We start from the raw sequence: 10,258 nt of genomic DNA, 5'->3' as shown, positions 1-10,258 counted from the left end.
GTATAATTCACACACATCTTTCTCTCTGTTGGTAAGATACAGGAACTTCCTTCTGCTTTCCATTTCCATAGAAATTAAATATGTTGTACAAAGAATTAATTAAGGCTACACTCCCAAGTAGTTTGCGGGACTCTCTCCTGAGTAAGCACTCACAGGATTAGGCAGCATGTTAAGAATGCATGTCATTTCTTTAATCGTTGCTAAAAACAAGTTTACTGGAAAATTAACTGTGGTCTCTTAACAAGCAGCTTTGCTGAATCATTTCAGGCTTAGAACTGCTTAGACCATGTCTTAAGTGTTGCACAACAAATGACAGAACAATATAGGCTGCATTCACATGGCAGTTTATTACCTTTCCCCAACCTTTTCCTAATTGTTAATTTCCACATTATTGAGATTTCACATGACTGGTACTTGAATGGGGGCAGCAGGCTAACTTAGGAGTCTCAGTTCCAGTTACAGATAGGTAGCCGTGTTGGTCTGCCATAGTCAAAACAAAATAAAAAAATTCCTTAAAGCAGTATCACTTTTCACAACCATGGCTTCGCCCAAGAAATCTTAGGAACTGTCATTTGTTAAGGACACAGGATGTCATTAGGAGACTCCTATTTCCCTCACAGAGTTCCTGAGAAGACAGGTTGACTATTAAACCACTCTGGAAACTGCAGCTCTGTGAAGTCTGCTTTAAATTCTCAGCGCCTGGAAAGTATAGCTTCTAGGATTCTTCGAGGGAAGCCATGACTGTTTAAAGTGGTATGATCTTGTTTTAGAAGTATAGTGCAAATGGGGCCTAGGAGAGAAAGAGAGATCCATTGCTTGTGCTCCAAATGGATCCTCCTCTGAGGAACTGGCAGAGCTCATCTGAGTAGTGTCAGAGATGAGGTGGTTGGGTCTGTGTTCATGTCTGCGTCTTACCTAGTTGCAAGCTATCGATGGATCAGGACGGGCAACGTGGGACATGAGAATGAAGAGATTCCTGATCCCCTCATATATATTTTTTCATGATTATCATCACTGCTATTACTATTTTGAACTTAAAGTCAACACAATCAGAACAAAACTAAAATGGGGAAGCTGGTTTGGTGGGGGAGGGAAGGAGAAAAGGGGGGAAATCCTTTTCAGTTTATCAGAGAGGCCGTTAAAGTTTAACAAGTTCATCGCGGGGTTTACTCTTGGCATTGTATTGAATCACTTTTGCTACTGACCGTGAAGTGTTAGGGGGAAACCACTTCAAAGGTCTTCTATTTCTTCTGCAGATACTGCTGAGCATCAGTGGGTGCAATTAGTTAATTTTAGCTGCATACATACCCTACGTTCAAAGCTGTCCTGAAGCCGTAGCTTACCTGGCAGCAATTCAGTCCCAAGGGTCAATCCACACAAACAAAGTCCAGGAAACGCAGTTCAGAGTCAATCCAAGTAGCCAAGTCTGAAGTCCAGCAGTCAGAATACACAGTCGAGGGTCAAACCCAAAGCACAGTCCAGTAGAGGTCCAGGCATAATCCAATCCAAGGTTCATCAACATGGGCAGTTGAGCAGACACAGCATCTCAGCTCAGCTTTCCCCTTGTACTTTGCATGCTGGTTGAAACATCTGGGTTTGATGAGGCAGGTGACCCTCACCTGTTCTGAGCTGGGCTGTGGACCCTTGCCTGCCTCAGCCTCCTAGAGTGCCACTCCCACTGCTCCCTACACCTCAGAGCCTGCCATGTTTGTGGGGACAGGGGTCCCTCTCGTTCTGGTGATGGGTCCTGCTGATCTGGTTCCTGTGCATTGACCCCCATTCCCTCACCATCCTCCGTCACCCTGTAAGTACTTCCTTCCCCATCCCCTGCTTGCCCTGGTATGTCCTAGTCCCAGCTACATCCCTTGCCAGGATCCTCCTCTTCCTCACAGTCAACCAGCCAGCTCATGACAAAAGCACATTTAAATCACATTTTCCACCTACCCCGAAGAATCCTGGGAACTGTAGTTTGTTAAAGGAATTGTAGCTCTGTTGGGGGGGGGGATAAACTACAGTTTCCAGGGTTCTTTAAGAGTGAACACAACTTTATAAGTGTATTAAGGGGCCAATGAACTCAGGGGTTTGGGAAACCCTGGCTTAAGTACATGTCATTGAAACAGTCACTTTTAGCATTTCTCCCCTCCTATGCTTAAAAGAAATATATATTGTAAACCCCTTGGGGCAGGGAGGGACTTGCCCTCTTGTAAAATGCCACTAATGACTCATGGCACTATGTAAATTATCATCCTCATGGGCACCTCCAAACAATAATTAAAGTGCTCTGTGTCCCCGCAAAAACAAAGTCACTTTGAAAAAGAAACAGTTTTTTTGTGGTTAAGAAATTGATGGGGAAATGCATTGAAAAGTGTGGAATGTCGAAGGGGCCTCCTGTAGGCATCAGGAGGTGAGCAGTTTGCTGACGTATAACCTCCCTGCAAACAAATCAGAACAAATGCTCAGTAAAGACCTGACAGAGTCTGACCTCCGTGACAGCTTTTTGCAAGCAAATCAGGATAAATGCTCAATACACAGCTCATCTGAGGAGCCTCCCATCGCCATGTAATGATCAGCCCACTCTTTATTTTAGTTCACCTCCTCTTTCAGCTCACAGTAGAATCCGCTCCTCTCAGCAGCAAAGATTACTGAGATCCCCTTCACAATAGCATTTCTCTCTATATTTCCTGCAGCTTTTTGAGGTTTTGGGCAGCTTAACCCCACAGCTGTTGTTTTAAGTTCCTTAAACAATCAGGTTTTGTTTCGTTTTGCTCCTTTTGGCTTTCCTGAGGTGGTTACTTTTTTTTCCTGTCCAGCAAGCACTTTGAAGATCAAAACTGTATTTATTTTGGAGAAGGATAAAAGTACCGTCTCATTTGATTACACAATCTTTGGGCAAAAAGTATTATGTAAATCCATCTGTATTCCTGTTCCTTCCAGCTGGAAATGTCGCCCATACAGCAGTGCTGCTGAGCAACAGTTGTTCTAGAAAATGTGACATAAATCATATCAGAAAAATGCCACACAGTCAACTGTACTTTAGACAGATTGTTGTCCCCCACCTCCTGGGACCAATGAGCCCATCTCTACACACTGACAGGTGTATTTTCATTTGAAGTATTACACTAAGACGAGTGGGGAATCTCAGGTTGCCTGTGGCCTTCTAGGCCTCTGTGTCTGGTCCTCAGATCTCTCATGAGCTAGAGCTCATACCCTGAAACCAGGGAGTGTTTACTGAGGAGAGATTTTACCATTGCCTTATTATCTTAATCCTGTGTTATCCCACATGAAGATCAAGTATCCAGAGCTTTGTGATGCAAAGTCAGGCTCCTGCCATCATGGATCCACCTGTTTTTCACCCACCAGCCACAGAAAACAACCATGTTATCACAAACACAGCTGCATTTACCGGCTAAGTTGTAAGATCCTATGCTTTAAGACACTGCTGTGGTCCAAACCCTGGCTCTGAAGCATGGATCCTTGAGGTGGTGGTAAGAATTGAAAGAGTATTTACTCACATGGTCATGAGGAAGGGGATAACACAAAAGGAGACAGCACCAAGCAAAAACAAAGCCACACTCTCACCCACCTGTAAGCAAATAATATTTTTAATTTTAAAGAAGCAGGTGCTTCTGTTGCCGGGTGCTGGAAGTTAACGTGGCAGGTATTGGAAGGCAGAGAATAATGAGGGGAAATCTTTTAAAACCTATACATAGGTAGTGTATCACACGTTCAAAACTGACCCAAATAGCAAATCAGAGCAACGCAGATTGAGTGAGGGGACACTATGCTGCCTTTAAAGCGCATTCTAAACACATCCCCTCCCTCAAAGAATTCTGGGCATGGTAGTTTGTTAATGGTTGCTGGGAATGGTAACTCTATGAGGGGTAAACTACAGTGCCCAAAATTCTTCGAGGGATGTGATTGGAACGTGCTTTTTAAAGGTAAAGTGTGTTTGCAGCCCAAGGAACATAACTTATGTGGTGGTCCCGTAGAAAGGTGTTAAAATTTTGCAGGATGGTGTTTAGTTGAACAGAGCAAGCTACAAAGCAAAACCAATTAATGATGCCTGCTGAGGCACTGTTAAATATTTAGGATGACCAGAACGACAAGCTGCTTTCAAAAGACCATATTAAGTTTTATGAGTGCAGCCAGTTTGACTATTCCACGTTGCAGAACTGATACAGACAGGTAAGGTGATATGAAAGCTTTGGCAAGTAGCCCTCACTGAAAAATTAACTCGTCAACTTTAAGTGGCGAGGTGCGAGAGGACAGGCAAAGGACACAGACTTATTTGCTGTGGGGAAATATTTTATTTTCCATATAGATGTACTGAAGATACCACACCATCTGACAGAAATAAGTCTCCAGATCTCAAATAAACATGAGGAAGCATCACATTTTGAATAGTTATCCTAATCCTAATCCGAGCTGGGCCATCCATGAGGCAAAGTGAGGCGGCCACCTGGGGCAGCAGATCCGGCCTCCAAGAAATGCATCACCTGCTACTGCTGCAATTATAGCTGTGCCATGCTGCGAAGAAGAAGAAGAAGGAGAAGAAGAGGAGGAGGAGTTTGGATTTGATATCCCACATTATCACTACCCGAAGGAGTCTCAAAGCGGCTAACAATCTCCTTTCCCTTCCTCCCCCACAACAAACACTCTGTGAGGTGAGTAGTGAGACTGAGAGGCTTCAGAGAAGTCGCCCAAGGTCACCCAGCAGCTGCATGTGGAGCAGCGGAGACGCGAACCCGGATCCCCAGATTACGAGTCCACAGCTCTTAACCACTACACCACACTGGCTTATGGTCCAGATCTGCTGCCTCCTTGGCATCCATTCCATGCCACCTCTACAGTGGTCTCTTGGCAAACAGGAATCACTGCTGGTCTCCTCCCACCCTTGTTCTCAGTGCAGCTCTTTATTCCCCCCTGTTCCCAATGCAGATCTTCACTCACCCCTTCTTTCCTGCTGGAGGAAGCACCATTTTGTGGTTTGTCTCAGGAGCCAAAATATATTGGGCTGGCCCTAATCCTAATCCACACCACCGGCACCAACTCCAGGGGGCCCTGGGGGCTCGGGCACCCACAAAAAATTGTTGTGGGTGCTTGGCACCCTTACCGCGGGGCCCTGGACACGACTTCTGGGGTTTCCAAGCACTGCTGCAGCGTGCAGTGTAACATGACGTCATGACATCACAGCATGCATGCTGCTGGGCACCCATAAACTGGGGCCCAAGTCGGCACCCCTGATCCACGCACAAAGCAGGGATGGAGGGATACTTACACATGCAAAGGATCCTGGCTAGTGATCCACATAACAAGCAAAAATAGAAACAAGGTGAGGCTTGAGAAAATATATTTTTCCTGCAGTCTTACAAACTGCAATTCTGCAATTGCAATCCTCCTCTGCCATTGCGGCTGCCTTCTCCGAGTTGGCTTCTCTGCAATTGTTCCTTAGGACAGAGCTGCCTTTTAGAAGCACAGTCCTATCCCACAGAATCCAGAAACCCACAGGATTTTGAAAGCAACATTCTTCTTTGCCAAAATCCAGGCTTGCAGTGTATTTGTTCTTCTTCACATGCATGGGAACATTTGTGAATGTAGTTTCAAAGTGGGTAGCAGAGTCCAGGTTGCTTATTTGCTAGACCTAACCTGCTTCTTACCCCCTCTGTAAGGGGAATCCCTCTCGCACAAACAAACACGAATGTTTTGTTCTGGTTGCCAGGCAGCTGCAAAGGACGTATTGGCTTCACATCAAGCTTATTGATAGCGAAACTGTTTTTACCTTATTGGTAGTGAAACCGCACGGCTTTATTATACCAAGTTTTTTAAGAAACGGAAAGAACAGAAGTTTGCTACATGTTTTAAAAGCATTCTATATAAATAACAAATACATTATACATATATCTCCAACCAACATTAGCTTGCCAGAATGCCCAGTCCGTAAATTGGCCCTAGTGCCTACTGCTTATTATGGTTCCCAGCTTACCAACATTGTGTTCAAAGGTACAAGATGCATTTTAATTGTGTCTGTGGTTTGTGTGGCATGGCCTCATGGGCTAAATTTTAATCCCTGCCAAGCGTAAACTAGCCAGCCTAAACTACAGGTTGCAATGTTAGAATCATAGAGTTGGAAGGGACCCCATGGGTCATCTAGTCCAACCCCCTGCAAGGCAGAAACATGCACCCATACCTGGATCATACCTGTGACGGTGGCATTATCAGCACCATGCTCTAACCAACTGAGTTAACCAGCAAGGCATGGGCGCAAGATGTGGGACACAATATCCAGATGGAGGAATGCGAAAAACTATGGAAGAGTGAGATAAAATTTACAGCATGTGTGGCGATTAAAGAAAATTATATGAAAATGATGTATAGGTGGTATCTAACTCCAGTCAAATTAGCAAAAATGTACAAAGCTAAAGAAAGCAAGTGTTGAAAATGTAAAACAACAGAAGGGACATTTTTTCACATGTGGTGGGATTGTAAAAGAATTATTGGGAATGATTTATAATGAAATGAAGATGTTTAAAATAACCTTTGTTTAAAAAAACCCCAGAAGCTTTCCTAGTAGGTATTACAGGAGTGAACCTACCAAGATTACAAAAGAACTTATTTATGTATGCAACTACGGCCGCACAAATACTACTAGCACAACACTGGGAAGAAGAAGGTGTCCCAGCCAAAGAAGATTGGCAAGTTAAATTACTGGAATATGCTGAAATGGCAAAATTGACAATGAAACTAAGAGGAAGAGACGACAATGAATTTAAAGAAGATTGGAAGGACTTTATTGCATATATACAGAAGCAATGTACACAAATTAATACATTAGCAGGGTTCTAGGACTACTTGTAATTTTATTATGAATGGACAATAAGTAATTTTAATGGTTTTTAAATTTACAGTGGACATGTGGAATGCTGATAAATAATGGAACCAAGGAAGGGACTGGGGGAAGTCAATTTCTTCTGTTTGGTTTTGAATTTGTATTGCTGTTTATTTTTGCTATTTTTGGAAAACTAATAAAATATTTCCAAAAAAAAGAGTTAACCAGCAAGTCCAGCCACATTCCCACTACGGATAGCCTTAAATACCTGGCTTGGAATACCTTTGTGTAGAAACCTGTCCAACCTGTACGGAGCTTAATGCCCACAAGGAACTCGCTCATTTCTTATCTGTTTCATTATGCGGGATGTTAATAACTGGATTTGGCATCCACCATCATTTTTCTTTTTAATTTTAAAGAAATGCAATTATTACATTATGTTCACAGAAAAAAGAAACAAACATATATGGCTACCGACTCCCCTACGACACAGGGAGGTAAAATGGGAAGAGAGGAACCATGCATTCCACCTTGAGCTCCTTGGAAGAAAGGTGGAATACAACTGTAATGAAAAAATATACTATATCACCTATGGAGGCTAAGGAGGTGAAGAAACTTAACATGGAATCCAAATGGCCAAAATATTCTGAAATTTTAGAACAAGAAAGCGGTGAATTTAAACTACAGAGTTTTGAGAAATTAAAGCCCAAGGTGCGAGATTGGCTTCATTATTACCAAATAATGGAAACCTTTAAACAAGACAGGAAAATTGGCTTCCAGGTGGAGAAATCGAAATTGGAAACAGAACTGTTAGAACCCAATACTAAGAATGTATCAAGAATGTATAATTTGTTGCTGAAGTGGAATACAATAGATGAGACAGTTAAATCAGCTATGATTAAATGGGCACAGGACATTGGACATGACATTATGTTTGCTGACTGGGAACAGTTATGGACCACCGGTATTAAATTTACGGCATGCAATGCCTTAAGAGAAAATATTATGAAAATGATTTACAGGTGGTACATGACCCCAGTTAAGCTTGCGAAGATTTATCATCTGCTCAATAATAAATGTTGGAAATGTAATGAGACTGAAGGTACCTTCTTTCACCTTTGGTGGACCTGCCCAAAGATTAAAGCCTTTTGGGAAATGATTTATAATGAAATTAAGAAGGTACTTAAATGTACTTTTCACAAGAAACCAGAGGCATTTCTCTTGGGCATGGTCGGCCAATTGGTGTCAAGGAAGGATAGGACTTTTTTTATGTACGCCACTACAGCAGCAAGGATCCTTCTAGCAAAGTATTGGAAGACACAAGAACTCCCCACACTGGAAGAATGGCAGACGAAAGTGATTGACTTTATGGGACTGGCAGAAATGACTGGCAGAATCCGTGACCAGGAGAAAGAGACGGTGGAGGAAGACTGGAAGAAGTTCAAAGCTTATCTTAAGAACTGTTACAATATTGATGAGTGCTAAAATGTCAAGGGGAAGGAAGATGCAGAATTACAGCTGAAAATGTTTGATGACTTAAGGTGAAATTGAGAAAGTTAATAAATTTAAATTTAATTGGCTAAAAGGGTTGCTGAAAAACTGTAAAATAGGGATGCAAAAAGGGTGAGGTATGGGGAAGTCCGAGAAAGGAGGTTTATGAAAATGAGGTTAAGAACCTATATTTGTGTGTTTGTTTGTATTTGTTTGACGTTTTTATGTTGTTGTTGTTTTGTTTTAAAATTGGAAAACTAATAAAAATTATTATAAAAAAAAAGAAAAAATATACTGTGTAATAAATAGATAAAATATGATATAAATAAATATTTTTTGGAAAAAGATGTTTTGTCTGTTTCCTATGCATTTGGACAACTCTTAAGATACAGTAATCCAATTTTGCATGATGGTTCCCGGGATGAAGAAGCAGCTTTCTGGAAATTAATCTCAAGTTTCTGGATATGTTTGGATACAACTCAACGTGATTTTGAATAAAGAAATCCCAGAGCAGTGTAACAGCATTAACATATGTGGGCAACTCTGGAAGGTGGTCTGGAACAGCAAGTATGGATCATTTCACTTGATTCTTAAAGCTCTGCACTACGTATCTGCTAGTGAACTAACAATTCAAGGTTTTGCTGTTAGCATATAAGGTAAAGGGACCCCTGACCATTAGGTCCAGTCGTGACCGACTCTGGGGTTGCGGCGCTCATCTCACTTTACTGGCCGAGGGAGCCGGCGTATAACTTCCAGGTCATGTGGTCAGCATGACTAAGCCGCTTCTGGCGAACCAAAGCAGTGCACGGAAACGCCGTTTACCTTCCCGCCAGAGCGGTACCTATTTATCTACTTGCACTTTGACGTGCTTTCGAACTGCTAGGTTGGCAGGAGCTGGGACCTGCATATAAAGCCCTAAATGACCTGGAACCCAAGGAGCTCTGTTTAGGGTAGAGGAAGTCCTACTTCTTGTCCCATCCAGGAGACAACATCCAACATCTAAGAGGACATTTACACAAAGCAGGTCATTCTTGGTGGTGCCCCCACCACCACACCACCTGTGGAACTCCCTCATTATTTGACTGCCCTCCATAGTAGAAACAGAATACCTACACTTCTATTTACTGCTTTTGGTTCATGCTGAAAATAGTTTTTTTCAGGGCTGGTATTATGGCCATTGCTGCTGCTGAAGCTGATTATGATTTTAAAGTATGTTTTTATTACTGTGTGTTCTGTTGTTTTTTAATACCGCTAGCTGTCACGAGCTCCTAATCGGAGGAAGGGCAGAATGTCAAAACAATGAATCATCAGCTGGACACATCTGTGCAGCAGGAACAAAGTTTTTGTGCAACCGAACTTAGAGTTTTCTGAGGAGCCATGCTGCTCCTTTGAAAGAAACAGATAAGAAAGGATGAAAATAAAGGGGAATCTTTTCCTTTCAATCTTCATAACCGTGTATGCACGTAAAAACTAGCATATATGCGCGTGCACATATCTTCTCTTATTCTGCCATTCTTTGCAGCACATCAATTTACTTCTCTTTTCTTTCATGTTTTCTCCCTTCCTGTCTTCCTCCCCACCCCACCCCCGCGCCTTTTACCCTGATTTCCCCTTCTTTCTTGCCGTTTCCTCTTCCTTTACCGGAGAAAAAGGGCGGCACAGCACGTATACAAATGTTACACGACTCCCATCAGGCCCTACCGGCATGATAAGAATTGTAGTCCACTCCCTGGAGGTCACGGAGTGCTCCTTCCTCCTGCGGGTGTTCTTATGCCCAAACATTACCCAGGATGAACCTCGTACGGCATGTGCTCATTCCTCTGCCGTTGCCGCGTGACACGTGTGTGCGTGCATGTGTGAAAGAGGCGCGGGGTTGCGGAGAGAGATCTTCCATCTTTCGCGGCCTCCATTGCGAAAAGAGCGCGGTTTCGAAAGCGGCAG

At 42.9% G+C, this 10,258-nt stretch overlaps 1 long non-coding RNA gene across 1 annotated transcript; it reads right to left on the bottom strand.

Moving 5' to 3' along the window:
- Positions 1–6,765: 6,765 nt before the first annotated feature.
- Positions 6,766–10,113, bottom strand: LOC307201408. Its single transcript, XR_013832706.1, has 2 exons — positions 10,000–10,113; positions 6,766–7,005 (listed from the first exon to the last, which is right to left on the bottom strand). It is a non-coding gene; the product is annotated as an uncharacterized lncRNA (long non-coding RNA).
- Positions 10,114–10,258: the final 145 nt, after the last annotated feature.

This window comes from Podarcis cretensis, assembly GCF_951804945.1.
Source record: "Podarcis cretensis genome assembly, chromosome: 13".
NCBI lineage: Eukaryota > Metazoa > Chordata > Lepidosauria > Squamata > Lacertidae > Podarcis > Podarcis cretensis.
Note: the sequence above shows the minus strand (reverse complement) of the source record. Positions and strands in the feature narration are given on the sequence as shown.